This window comes from Rattus norvegicus, chromosome 2, assembly GCF_021556685.1.
Source record: "Rattus norvegicus strain SHRSP/BbbUtx chromosome 2, alternate assembly SHRSP_T2T, whole genome shotgun sequence".
Lineage (NCBI taxonomy): Eukaryota > Metazoa > Chordata > Mammalia > Rodentia > Muridae > Rattus > Rattus norvegicus.
Window position 1 is genome coordinate 118,461,511 of NC_141535.1, and position 14,625 is coordinate 118,476,135.

General features: G+C 43.1%; 1 protein-coding gene and 1 long non-coding RNA gene across 7 annotated transcripts in view; one reads left to right on the plus strand and one right to left on the minus strand.

Moving 5' to 3' along the window:
- LOC103691527 (uncharacterized) overlaps positions 1-14,625 on the plus strand; it is a 618,188-nt gene that overhangs the window by 221,881 nt on the left and 381,682 nt on the right. The window lies entirely within an intron of this gene.
- LOC108349992 (uncharacterized) overlaps positions 1-14,625 on the minus strand; it is a 39,369-nt gene that overhangs the window by 24,238 nt on the left and 506 nt on the right. For both annotated transcript variants that reach the window (XR_015671575.1, XR_015671572.1), the window contains exon 2: positions 369-492. This is a non-coding gene — a long non-coding RNA (uncharacterized LOC108349992). The remainder of the gene's footprint in view (positions 1-368; positions 493-14,625) is intronic.

The following is a 14,625-nucleotide window of genomic DNA, read 5'->3' on the forward strand; positions in this document are numbered from 1 at the left end:
TTTTCCAATAGATCAAATGTGGTTGCGGTAGGGAGGTGGTCCTGTGCCTGTTCCTTCTACTGTACTATCAAAGTGCAGGCTTGTCTTCAGCTCCGTGATTGTTCGTATGGCCCAGCAAAGGTCAGTTTTCTTAGCTGGCAGCTCCACGCAGACAGAATGTATTGGCTGGGATGGTGCTGATTGGTGCCCCTACCTGGGTTTTCTCTGGTTCTTTTAGCCCTGAAATGAGACTTTCCTATTGTTCCCAAGACCTCCCAACACTGATAACTTTGTTTCTTCATTTTTATAAGCCTGTTCATTCAACAAGAGTGGGTGATAGTTCCTGTTGGAAGAGACACCCTCTCCCCACCCTGCCCAGATAAACTTACCAGATTGAGAATGAACACTGAGCCAGACGTGATAGTGACATCTGTGTCTAACCTGGCAAGATGGCTTGAGTCCAAGAGTTGAACAGCACTGTTTTAAATCCAACACGGAGCTAACAGGGCGGCTCTAAATATCAAGTGAAAAACCGCAGCGTTGTGAGGCTCTGTTCTGTGAAATTTTAGCTGCCTTATTTCCCGTCTCTTCTCTCACTCTGATGATAGACACCAGAGTCCTTACGAATGCTAACATGCAAATTATACAAAGAAACCCACAAAACACCACAGACTAGGGAGGCTCAGACCGAGTTTTCAGTTCAGCCAGGTCTGTGTTGGGGCCTCACACGCTGGCTGCCCCATGTGGGGAATGAGCGAGCGTCTGCACTTCTCACAGCTGAGAGAAGACCCTGGAAATGACACATTTTACACCTCTCAGCCGAGGCTCAGAGCTCAAAAGCACTTCACTCTGGTCCCTCTGGGACAGAGAATCTGTTTGCAGTGATCACTGGCAGTGTTGACAGAATGTTCGAAACCATCTGCTCAAGGGCAAGTGTTAACTCTATCACGTCCTAATATTTTAAGCCCACTGATCCCCGGGCCCAGGAGACCTCCCGATGGAACTCTCTTTGGGCTGCATGTCAGCTTGCTGTCAGTTATTATCCCACTGCAGCAAGGCCTGATGTACCAGCCAAGGCTCAGCGAGGAGAGGGCTGTGATGAGAAGGGTCGCAGCTGGCTGTGCCAGACAGGTCCTGTCAGCTGCAATACAGCCGAGGCCGCCTGAGGCATGCAAGAGCTCTTCTGCAACATATATGCTTCTGCCTTAAAGTTCACTTTTATAAACAGGCTTCTTCCCTTGTTGGTAGAAGGCATGGATTATTAATGTGGGTTTGTATGCATGTGTGCATTTCTGCTGTGCACACAGAAGTACATACAGATGTGCCTATAGATGTAGGTCACCAGACTCTGCCAGAACTACTTCATAAAACAGAATTCAGCACACAGGTTTTCTGGTGTATTGCTCTCTCACTATGATAGCCCAGTGATAAGCTGTTTAATTATTTGCACCATTCACTTATTTTTTATACGTATCACTAGCACAGTTGACATGTAGTATCTCAGAATTAAAACCTTTTAGAACAATTAGGGAGGGTGTGCAATCAACAGTGAAAATATTAGAAAGCCCAACTTTGTGTTTTCCGAGGAAGCCATTTAAAACTTCCTGATGTGTCCCAGTGACTGGGAATGAAGCATGTAGAGGGACCCCTCCCTGAGAGTGTCTCAGGCTCTCATGTGTGTCAGATACTTCAGTGAGACAGATGCTATTGGCCAGAATGGTTTCTGGAGCACTGAAGGAGCTATTGAGGAGAAACCCAGCACTGAGGAACAAACTCTCAGTTACAAGCCCCAGATTTTATAGGAGGCTTCGGGAGAATTGGTCCTATGTCTGCTTCTCTGCTGGGCTATTCTAGGTGTGTAGCAGGTAAAGCATGAACAGAGAGTGGGCATGGGCTCTATCCTAGCACCGAATTAATAGGCTTATGTCCCAGATAGAACTGAGAGCAACTGAGTGAGTCCACAGGCATGAAGTGGGTGCCACATCATACCAAATACTCATGACACATCGTATTACTAAACTGTGTCAGGCCCCTTCCATAGTTCCCACTGTTATTACAAACCCCACAGGGTAAAGACACCAAGGCTTAGAAATGTATAGGCTTTCTCAAAGCCACAAAGCTAGGAAGTGTGGGAGCTTGAGCCACCACCTACACAGAAGACTCAGAACTCACTCATTCAGCTCTGCCGACTCAGTGCCAAAGGAGCCATTAGCACTAACCCAACTGTAGGTCACAGAGCAGAGCAGTGGAATTGTGTCTTCAAGTAGACTGCCCCACCCCCCGAGATGGTCCCTTTTCACTTACTGGTCAGGCATTTATTATGTCCAAGTCCAGAAGGAATTTGGAGATTGAACTTGGGGCGGAGAGCGGCTCTGCATTGCTCACATGTGCATGATTGATTTTCGTGGAAACTGGGAGAATGTGAAAGTGCACCATCTGTGGAAAATGCACAAGTGGCCACTTCTGAATGCTCTTTTGAGTGTGCTCTGTGTGTGCACTGTGTGTGCATGCATGCATGTGCACATGTGCAAGAGAAAGTGCACTGTGTGCATGTGTTTGTGTGTGTTCTGTGTATGAGAGTGCACTGTGTGTGTGAGCACATGTCAGAGACAGAGAATGCACTGTGTGTGTGAATAGAGAGTGCACCTTATGTATATGTGAGAGAGCTCACTTTGTGTGTGTGTGTGTGTGTGTGTGTGTGTGTGTGTGTGTGTGTGTGTGTTACTCTATGCTCTGAATTCCCAGCAGAGGCTGCCATGTTACATCATCATGTGGTGGAAGTTCTGAAGTCTTTCAAAGAGAAGGCAAAGTGCTCTCTTGGAGAAGATGGGGAATGAAGCTTGCCCTGTTTAACACTGAAGACGTGGATGTCAAGCATCTCACCCGGCAGACAGCAGAAAGTGTTCCATTTTTTTTTCCTTTTTTTTTTTTCCGGAGCTGGGGACCGAACCCAGGGCCTTGCGCTTGCTAGGCAAGTGCTCTACCGCTGAGCTAAATCCCTGACCCAAGTGTTCCATTTTAACAGCTTCTTCTAAAGATTGCTTTCCAAACATCTTGGTTTTCCAATCTGGCTCCTTCCTTGTCTCAGTGATGATGTTAATCCCTGCCATCCAGATGACATTGTATGTTGTTGCTCCGTGTCCAGTATTTCCTATTTTAACTCACATTGTGGTCTGTGCCTTTTTGTGTGTCTGACCATGAAGGAGAGATAGACAGAAATCAGAGACTAAGACTGGTCTAATAACACATAGACATGCAAATAGACTTATGAATCCAAGTCCTGGTGACCAAAAGCTCCTAAGCTCTCTGGACCTCTACTGTCAGGTCCAGGAAGGTCCAGAACTTCGGTTTCTACCTAGAGAGAAGCAGCCCATTCTCAGAGTCACTGAAGACCAAGGTAACATGGAGGACATATCAATGTGTTATCCAGAACATCTGACACGTGCAGCAATTGTAAATTCCCATTCTGGTTTCCGCCCTTCCTCCTGTTTACTTATTTACTATCTGTAAGGGAGGGTGATATTCTTACCCTTGGGCTACATGCAAAAAGAGTGGAGAACAATGGCATCTCCTCTGAAAATTACTTGGACAAAGACTTCCTTAATCACCACTATGTATTGTATTTATTTAGATGCATGTGATCTTCTTGTTTGTGTTACTTAATCTGAGGTCACCAAAAGTTCCTAGATTACAGTATAGAGGTATGGGACCAGTGAAAACGAGTAAAGGTACTTGTTGAGTTCGATCCCCATAAACCACGTAAAGGTGGAAAGAGTTCTGACTTGGCAAGTCGTCCTCTGATTTCCACATATATTCTGTGTCGTGGTATGCATTCTTCCCCATGCACATAAATAAATAAATAAGTGAGAAAAGATTATTAAAATGAATAGGGTATCATGACTGTTTGCTACTTAAATATTTCTATAGGTGAGGTCTTTAACCTGTGCTTGTGCATTGGAGGCTGGCACTTCAAGTGCCCCTGTACTACGTGGAGCAGGAGCTATAACACCCTCCTGCTCACACGCTCCCTTTAATCTCTCCAAATACTTGCTTGGTGGGCAAAGTGGGTCTCTGTCCCAGGTGCTGAAAGGATGGACCAACACTACCCATAATCAATCGTTTTAGTGTACACTCACGCACAGTTAGTGACTGTCCTGAAGTCTATGTTTCATGTCTTAGGAATGAATTTGTAAAAACAACAACAACAAAAACAAAAAGCCCCACTCCCTAAAAATCCATTATTAAAATTAAAGAAGAAGTAAACACCGAACGCCCATTAATTGCCCATAGACTGCATAGCTACATGGATGCAAGGGACTATTGTTATCTGGATTTTCAGGTTCTTCTCTGGAGTAAAGTGCAGCTCCTCAGGTGTGCTTTTGTTCTTCCCTTAGCTGTAACTTTGTTTTATGAACAGTGACTTCTAAAAGTTCAGGAAACTTGGCTCTCTCACACAAAGGTCTTCAGGAATGTTGAGTTACTATTATTTCTTACTTGGGACATTCGAGTTAGCTAGGAACCATCTTTCCTGGCCTTAGATGGCAGGAAGACAGAGGTGGTACTCATGTGTGAGGTGTGGAGCAAAAGGAGAGCAAGTCCTGGCACTCAGGAGGAGTCCTGGGTACTACTTACACATCTCTGGACATGGTTTACCTGTGGAGAGAAGACTCTAGTCGGGAGAGAAAGCTGGCAGGGATATGTATCTTGGGTTGGCCTAAACACACTGGTCATGACTGTCAGGATGGATGAGTGGGATTGAAAGGTGCCTTCTGATTTTCCGAGGGCTGTGATGGAGAAGAGGAAGCCACTTAAGTTCCCCTTGGGGGTATTTAGGTGGGCTGCAAGCTGTGGGTGTCTCTAAGTAAGTCTTGTCTCTTGCTTTCGCCTTGCTGAGCACCTTCTGAGTGTGGCTCCGTCTGGCCAGCTGCTTCTGTGAACTCTCCTCTGTCATGTCCCGTCCCCCATGGCTGCTCAAACGTGATCCCCCTGAGCTCTCTTCCTCTCCAGCTGCATCTGTGCGCCTCCCCTGCTGATCCATCCACTTCCTCAGCTCAGGGACAGCGCGAGGAAATGATTCCAGCAGCTAAACAGCTTTTATGCAGAGAGAATATTTAAATATTCCCAGTTTGCATGATTCGCCTCACCTCACACTATGATCAGAGGTTAATGGAGACAGTTTGGGCCTTCTGTTAGTTAGAGACTGGAAGACTTTCAGAAAAGAAGGACAAGCTCTTTTGACACCCTCCCCCAATATGAATTTTCATACAGACGAACGCTTTATTCTCCAGATTCATCTTCAGAGGTGGCCACCCCAGGTTCTAGCTTGCCTTGACTCAGGCTTCAGCCAGGCTAAGAGCTGGTTTGACAATTATTACCTCTACTGGATAGAATTTTATAATGGGCATTATGTTCTCTGTGTTTATATCACTAAAAATATTTTTGCTATGTCGATGGTATTTCATAGTGCTTAATGGCTACTTTGCTTTTGGGGGAACATTAATGTACATGTAAGGCATGAAACACTGTGAAATGACCTGCCAGGCAGGCTCGTCCACAGGATGGCCGCAATTGTACAGTCCCTAAACCATGCATAACACCAGGCAAGCATTAATTTACATATGTGTTTATATGTCTATTATATACATATGCTTACACACATTTACTGTAATTGACCGTAAGTCCCCTTGTTCCTCAATGTCTCCTCTTCTCATTCTCCTTCCCTTCCCTGCTTTCTTCTTCTCTTTCCTTTTTTTAAAAAAGCCCTTCTTTTCTCTCTTCCGCCCCTCCCAAACCTTTAATTTTTTCTCATTCTCACAAATGCTGAAAGGTATTGAGGAGACTATATCATATTTATTTTTTATCCCTTTGAAATACTTTATTATGATATAATCTCCTTTGATAGATTTCACAGGCTGCACATCAGTGGTCTAACTTTCTTCGAGGTAACACACGTCTTACATGTGTCAGGTCCTACAGATTCCGGGCATTGCTCAGCCTTTGTAATTTTATTTATTTTTGCACGTTCTAGAAGTTCTTACTAAACATATAAGTAGTGTGTTTTTGTAGCACTTTTGTTCAACCAGCAAGGCTGTAATTTTTTCATTTGATAATCGTCGTCTACAAACTACCCATATACCACTTATTCTATAGACTCTGAGCAATCATATAAGCTATTCTTTGCAACACAGTAGATATTTGAAGCAGTAACTCAAGCAGTGTATGTTAACTGAGTGACTATTTTTGTTCTCAGTATTTTTCTGAAAATATGGGGGAACATAAGAATCCAAAGTCAAATGGCATGGTTTCTGAATTCAAGGAGGTTCACTAAGTTTGTCTAATAAGCAAGTAACTGGTGTGTAGAAAGTGTGTGTCATAATGTAGCAGACATAGAATTGGGAATGTGTGTAAGGCTACACGATGTCACATCAAATGGGGATGATTAACCAGAAGGAGGCAAGGAGAGCTGATATCATGGATGAGCCTTTATCAGTCCCTTCTTTTCTTTCCAGTTCTCTTGAAACTATTCTCTTAGACCGTTCACCAAAGTGTGGCTTTGGTGTCTTTTAACACCATCAACTTTGGCATGCCATGGTATACAGTCTCATTTACATGGTTGAGTTTGCACCAAGGAAAGGAGATTTACAGAGCTTAAGGCAACTAAAATAGAACACAGTTAGCGTGACTAGAGAGTCCAATAGTGAATTCACACTGTCTTTGAAGTTAACCTCTTGTCCTGCCCACCACAGCACTTACATGCTTCTTGCGGGAACTCTTCGGAATAGCCTCATGGGAAGGTGTCCCAGACCAAAGATAGAATTTTGAAATAATTCATCTCTTCCTTCTGCATTATTGTGGGGAGCAATGGTAGCAATACAGAAGAGTCTTAGATTTGAGAAGCAAAGTTTTGCTGGGTCTGTCTTCTGCTGGTTTAGACAGGTTCGGACAGTTTGCTTCTGGACTTTTCATAAGCTTTTAATCACTACTTCAGTATTCGGCTGCTTGGTTGGTCTTAGCATTCCTTAGGAAATGCCTCATGTTCCTACTTCCTCCATCTTCCTTCTTAAATGTGATTGTGTTTGCTCATGAGCTTCTTGGAGAACAGGATTCTGTTCTACTCATCTTTGTATTCATACGTGTATAAGACCTGGTTGGCACCTGATAGGCTCACAACAAACATTTACCTGTGAATGACGCAAGCCCTTCCTGTCTTTGGGATTACCCAAAGTATCACAAGACACCACCGAGCTCCGTCCCTGCCCAGTCCTACACTCTACAAGACAGTGGCTGTCGCTGGGTGTCAGGATGTCCACCAGGGGGCGCTGTCTTGTAAGAGGCTCTTCAGTTTTTTTTCAATACCAAGATAGATGCCTGAACTTCATCATCCACTCCCAGCCTCAAGTTCTTAATGGAGACCGCTAATATATAATAATTATAGGAAACTGTGATTAAAGGATAACTGTAGCGAGATTGGATTTAAGTTAGGACATATCACTCCAGATAACAAATTCAGATATGATAGTGAAAAGCAAATCCTGAAGAATAGCGCTCAGATGTGTCAGGTTGACTCCCCCATGCTTCCTTTTTCTCTATTTTCTGATGGCAAGAATGGGAAGAAATAAAGCTTTTATTCAGTCTTAAAAGTCTCACCTCTGCACTTTCAAACTAAAAGCCTAAAATGTAACCACGGAAGTTACAGGCTGAACACATTCTATCCCAAGTCCAAAGGGAACTGTAGTGGGAATTTGTTTTGAAAGTGGCAACGGTATACACCCTGATTTGTGTGTGTGTGCGTGATTGTGAGTGTGAGAGTGTGCGTGTGCATGTGTGTGTGTGTGTGTGTGTGTGTGTGAAGGGTGTTGCATGGGTCCGTGTTTGTGTGGTCTGTGCATGTCTGTTTGCAAGGGTGGAGACCAGAGTTTGATGAATGAATGTTGAGTGTCTTTCTTTAGCACACTCTACCTAATTTTTGAGGCAGAATCTCTCATTGAACCTAGACTGAGAAGCCAGAACCAATTGGTCTAGATTGGCTCTCAAGACTCTCGGGTCTCCTTGTTTTCTGCCCTGGGATCACAGGTGCGCATTGCTGTGCCTTGGCCTTTTGTGTGAGTGTTTGGGATCTGAACTCATGCTCTCATACCTGCAAGGCACCATCACCTCACAGACTTTGCCGTCTCAACAACCCTGATACTAGTTCTGAAAGCTACAAAAGCTACCTCATACGATGTTCCTTTTTCCTTCATCTTTTTTAGTCTCTGGACTATCTTCAGGCAGAAGTAAATGATTCCCTGAGTTCTAGCGTCAAAAGATTCAAATTTGCAAATGTCCTCAAACTACATGCCAGTCAATACAGGGGCTACACATGAAGGCAAAGCTGTCCCCATGGTCTGGGACCTTCCAAATGCAAACCACAGCAGGTTTCCCGGGATGCTGCCAAACAAGAGGCCAGCACAGAGGGCACAGAGGGCCTAGTATGATAGAAAGTTGGGTCTCAGTAGACCTCAACTACAGTGAACAAACAGAGTATAAATAAGGACCCTCAGAGACTCCTTGCCAGAATCCTTGTGGCAATCTGTTAGTAAACTCGATTTCACATTATGCTTAAAGATTTTCTTTTAAGTGGGCTTTTTTTTTGTGGCAGGCTTCAGAGTCATCTGTGAAGTGTTTAATTAAGCTCAGTCTGATTAAAAATGTAGCTTAAATATCTGTTGATTTTGTGGCAAGCTGTGGATGTTAATTGTCTTGATTGGTTTTATTTTCTATTCCCAGGACAACAGGGTCTTACATGCATCACTGTGGTAAAGGAAGGGAGCAAAAGCATAATTTTCATAAAGAAACATGTATTTCCCAAGTTAGCCAGATGGTAAAAGACCACATCCGTGAGACACGGTGAGTCTGAAGGAGAAAACCGGGAAAGAAGCCCAAGACTTTTCCCCCACTACAAACTTACATGTAGACATTTGTGACCAGGATTGGATACGCCAGAATTTGGGCTCTAGAGCCCATCTATCTGACTTCTTACATAGCAACCCCAGCATTTATGTATCTGTTAAAGTCACCACTTAAACATTCTCTTTCATTCTCTCGAGGGCTTTAAAACTTTCAGCGAGGGGAGACACATTTTTCTTCACCTGTCTGATGTGGCAGATTATTTACGGTGCCAACGTGTTGACACAGTATAAACTGTAAAAAATGAGGCCTAATAAGGTTAATTGTCATTTGAACCTGCCTCTGTGGGCTGCAATCTGCAGGCTTTGATTGCTTCTCTGGGAGAAACTCTGCCCAGATGGCGAAGTCCTCCAGGCCCTGACCCACAAGAGGCCTGGGGAGATGGGGAACAAGGTGCTTCTCACAGACTAATTAATTTACGACTGTAGCACCTGTTCCAGAATAGATAGGGCTGGAAGGGAGCGCAGTCCCTGGGCACGGGCGGGCGAGCTCACGGGTAAATGGATTTCAGCTGATTGTATTAAGCCAAGGCTTTGATCATCGAAAGGCGTTAAAATGGAAATATGCCCCCCCCTCGCTGTTGGCTTCCACGAGTGTGGTTTGTATTATTATTATAAATGTTGGCAGGGGAAAAGACTGTTTTTGATTACAGCATATCCCACTTAAAAATGCACAGTGTATTGGTCCATTTCTTTTTCGCAGCCCAGAATGTGTGTTGTCATTACGTCGCACCTTTTAAACAATTCTGCTTTCTTGTTTCCATTTTTATTCCAGCCAAATTACTGGCTGGAAATCAGACCCCAGCGCAGATTCCTTTTAGCTGGAACATTTTATTACGCACTCACACCTTTAATTCGATGTGTGTAATTAGGCTTTAATCAGCTGAACACTATTTGCGGGTTGGGGGGGATATCAGACACTTCTTTAAATGGGATTCTGGTGAAGTCTCGCTAGTAAGCTTCGGGGGCTAGTGAGCTACGAGAATCAATCTCGTGTAAACAAGGCTGGGTAGTAAATGGATTTACAGTGTGAGTCTTTCTGCACTGTTTCACTTTATTGCCCCCCTGATTCCCAAAAGGATTAGAGGTAATTTTTTTTTCATTCCTTTAGATGCCATAAAACTGTTTCCCTTTCCAAATTAACACTATGATCTCTCGGGTCATGTGTTTGGCAAGCATGAGGAATTTATAAGACCACACGCTCTGTGCTAGCAGCAATGGTGATAAGGGTGCCGTGCCCTGGTTGTCAGGGCCTCACAACGGTGGCTTTCACTGACCAAGTTTTTGAAAGGTTAGGGTATGGAAAACAAAACGATTCTTGATCGTTCAGGACACAGGCAGCCCAATGCTAATGTGATCTGAAGCGTTGTTTTTTTTTTTTTTTAATTTTTTTGTTGAGTGTCTACTTGCAGCACTTCTCAACCTGTGTGTGGGTCGTGACCCTTTTGGGGGTGGGGGCAGAATGTCAAATGACCTTTTCCCTGGGGTCATATTTCAGATATTTACATTACTACTCATAACACTAGCCCTATTACAGTTATGAAGGAGAAACAAAAACGATCTTGTGGTCGGGGGTCACCACAACATGAGGAACTGTATTGAAGGGGTGCGACATTAGGAAGGTTGAGAACCACCGCTCTAGAGTCTACTGTACTGGGGACAGATGGCTTGGTTCCTTCTCTTTAAGGGTGGCATTGCACAAGAGCGAGTTCAACAAGCCCAGGACAGGATCCTAAGTGTGTCTGTCTCTCTGCCGTCACAGTCCTTGAAATGATCATTCGGGGAAGGAAATGGAAAATTGCATGCCTGCTCCTCTTTTCTCCCCCAAAACTCTAAAAGCATTTTAATTTAAAATAAAATTTGGCTTTAGCCAATTTGTTTCATAAGCATTCTTTGTTATACACACACACACACACACACACACACACACACACACACACACACACGGCCCAAAATTTTCAGAGTGAAATAATTTACTGTTTCCACTCCCAACTCGGCCTCGCTGGCAACCTCTGAGAGATTTTAGTGCCCACTATGGACTAAAGGATGCTCAGGTACTCCTGGGATCTGTCCCTGTAAATGGAACATGTGTTGCCATCTCTGGGTCAAGAAAGCAAATGCACCTGCTTTAATCCTCCTGGAGGTGAATCACTAGACCCTGGGTTTTTCACTGAGGACGATGAGAAATTCTGCTGAGCTGCGCCCTAAACCTAATGCGAGATGCGAGTATTTCCGTACAGCTCAGCTTGTTTCGCTCACAGCTAAGTCAAATGTTGTCATATTATTTTTTTACTCACATTTCTTTAGCTATCAGATATGAGATTATTTTCAAATGACTAAAAATCCCTCCATTTTTGTTCCATTCGAACAGTAAGTCCTTTACTGGTCATCGTGCTGTTCTGAGAGTCTAAGAGCCGTGGACGGTATGAGGGAAGCCGCCTCTGTCTGCCAGGCACAGTCCTGGTCCTTTAATGTGGTTCCTTCACACCAGCCTCCCTCAGACCTCACCTCCATGCCTTCCCTTTATCACTGGCAGTCTGAATTCAGGGTCGCTTTATTCCTGGAAACCAGAAATGACAGTGTTGTTCAGAAAGGGGTTAGTGTTGGCTGTTCTGTAACTTTGAACGAAGCAGGAGAGGGGGAAAAATGGGACACAATTAAAGAGAGTACAGGGACTCTGGAGACTTGATAAGTGGGATTTTCTAATGATCAGACCGTGGAAGGAAAATAATATTTATATTTTTCAAAGCCAATTTTACCCTACCCTAGCCTCGTGCTTTTTCTTTTGACATTATTATAGGTATTTGCGTTAGAATAAAAATGTTCTTCCTGTTTTCTGCATTTTAAACATCACGACTTGTGGCCATCAACAGAAGAGATTGTGTGAGTCGGTGTTCATCACTGTGGCCTTGATGCTGGGCAAAGTTTGTTAAGTGACTCCACTCTGACTCATGCCTTTCAGTTCATGGCTGCAGTTAAGTTCAGCCTAAAGATGACAAATCAGGGGTTAGTGACCCCTTGCAGCTTTTAGGGTTTAGACAAGAGTGGCATTGTGTCAGGATAAAACGCATCAGTCACGCTCCCAAATCTCCACATTACTGTGATCTTCAGAATCATCGGGAAATATCATGGGCTCTGGAATCTGGCAGCAAAGCAGGTAAACTTTGCCTGTCTCCTGCCTCGTGACCACACATCGGTTAAGTCTGTGTCTCTGAGAGAGGACATGAGACAACCCAGCTCCAGGAAAAACATGGCTCATGAATATGTGTGCCACAGGACAACCTTTCAAGTTGTGGTATTTTGATCGTAGCTCACTCACTGAAGAGGGCTTATTCAACACTATTCAAACTGCCCTGGGCTTCATTTAAATTATGTTCAACTCACATGTGCTCAATATGTTGACACCCTCACTAAGCCAGTTTCTGTATTTCTAGAGAAATTTACATGGGGCCTGCCTCTCTAGGATACTTATCTGGTCCTCATTTCTAGTTAGAATGTCTGGCTTTACAGCAGTAGTGGGCGTCAGCCCTGCTAACTGGCCTCTCACACGTCTCACTAAACCAAGTGGATATCAGCCAGTCTCCTGGTCCTCAGGCTCCATAACATTCGTGTTTGCCCATGCTGTTCCCTCTGTTTGAAATGCTATTCCTATCTTGACTGCTCGTGTGGGAATATATACATCTCTCCTTATCTGTCAAGGAAATTGGGAGCCTAGAGTTTTATCCTCAGCCATTTCTGCCGATGAGCAAGAACAATGAGAAGGAACACTGTTAAATTGGGTGTGACGGTGCGGGATTATACAGGAGGCAAGCGTGTTTATTTATTAGTTTTAAATGAATGACTTTCCATCACTTCAGTCAACATTTCTGATAGGAATATTTTATGTGGAACGATTGCCATTGTGTTGGTTGGTTTTGCAAATCAAAACCTATTTGCAAAACACCATCAGGCCAATATATCTTATCACAGTGTTTGCATTACCTCAGGTCTTACAAATTAGTTATTGTGACTGCAGTTCCCTATTAACGTGGACTGACTGATTAATTTATGTACCTTGTGAGAATTCATATAGCCAAGTACCAGTGTTCCATGACTAAGTATGAAGACATGGATTCTTGGTTTTCAAACACAACCCTAATGTGCTTCTTCCTACACCCTGGGTTCTCTTATGGCCACAGATGTACCTAATACAATCGGTTCTAAAATAACCTCTTGGGGAACGATGTGTTAGTAACATTTTACAGGTTAGATCTCAAATCTATTCATTTTATAAGAGCTCCTTCCTCACCAACTGTATCCTCATCTGAGTCAGGGCACTGGAATCCTTGACTCCTGGTAACTTGTCTTTCTCTCCAGATAAACAGTGAACTGAAAATCAGATCCCACTAGCATCTCTTGAGTAGGTAAGACTTCATAAAACAGTAGTCCATTCTGGAAACAGGGTGAGAGTGGGAAGCCTTAGTGGGAAGCCATTTAACATATTACATGAAGAGCTTCAGGGTGCTCAGAGAAAGCATACACCCGGCATTCCTTTTCATAGTGAGTCACCAATGAGACACAAACGCTGTGAAGCTCCCTGCTCCTAGTGCTGTCACACTGGAAAGAAATAGGCTCACATGAAGAGAAAAGCTAGGTAGTGGATGGAGAGGAAGAGGAGGAGAAGGCAGTGCACACAGTTTCTCAGCTAAACCAGGGACCTCCAACAGTGTTGTGAATACAGGTTCAAAGGAGAATGCTTTTCTTGTTACTGGAAGAAACTTAGAGGCCATTTAAACGATCTGTAATGTAAAAACTAAAAGCAGCACAGAAGTTAATAAAACATCATATTCCAAACCTGGACTCATGGTGGAGGCTACATGTATGAAAATGAATAAATGTCATTAGTCAGGCGTTTGTTAAATGGTGTCCCAAGAATGGATGCTGCTGTGTACAGTCTGGGGTGGACAGTGAGAAAATCTCTCTCTCTCTCTCTCTCTCTCTCTCTCTCTCTCTCTCTCTCTCTCTCTCTCACCTTTGGCTAAGACTCAAAGCCATAAGGTTTCTCAGGCACCCAGGATAAATGCAGGGCTTCACACTTCTCAGTCTTGAAAGACTTAGTTAATTGTCATGGCAACTGGTATCCTTAGTGGATGTACATGTGTCTACCCCAAGAAAATTCTAAATTAGAAATGGAAAGGCTAGGAGAGTCAAACCCCAACATGGAAATATTTTTGTAAGAAGGATGTCTTTATGAATTTACTGTCTTACCTGTTGAGCATAACTAGGGCTAAGTCCTTTTATCTAGAAATCAAGATCGATCTATAATAGCCTTGTAATTTTGATGTAAATGTATAAAAATATTAACTTGATTTGTTAAATTGAGTAATTTAATAGATATATTGAATTAGGTTGAAAATCTTAAGATGAATCCTTACTAAAGTTTATATTGGCAACCAAAACAAATTGTATGAACATTGTATTTTTTATTTTTCAGGTTTGCTAATTAAGTCGATTGAAATACTTTAAAATGCTTAACATATAAATGTAGTTTTAAATACCTGAATGTGCTTGGGCATCTGTAAATGGGATCAGACACTACAGAAATCCCTGAGAAATAATTTGAAAACTACCAAACTTATAAATAAAATTATGAATTTTTTATGCTCAGTTTAAAAGAGGAAAACTAAAATTTTAAATTTCTAATTTTTATATCAAATACAAA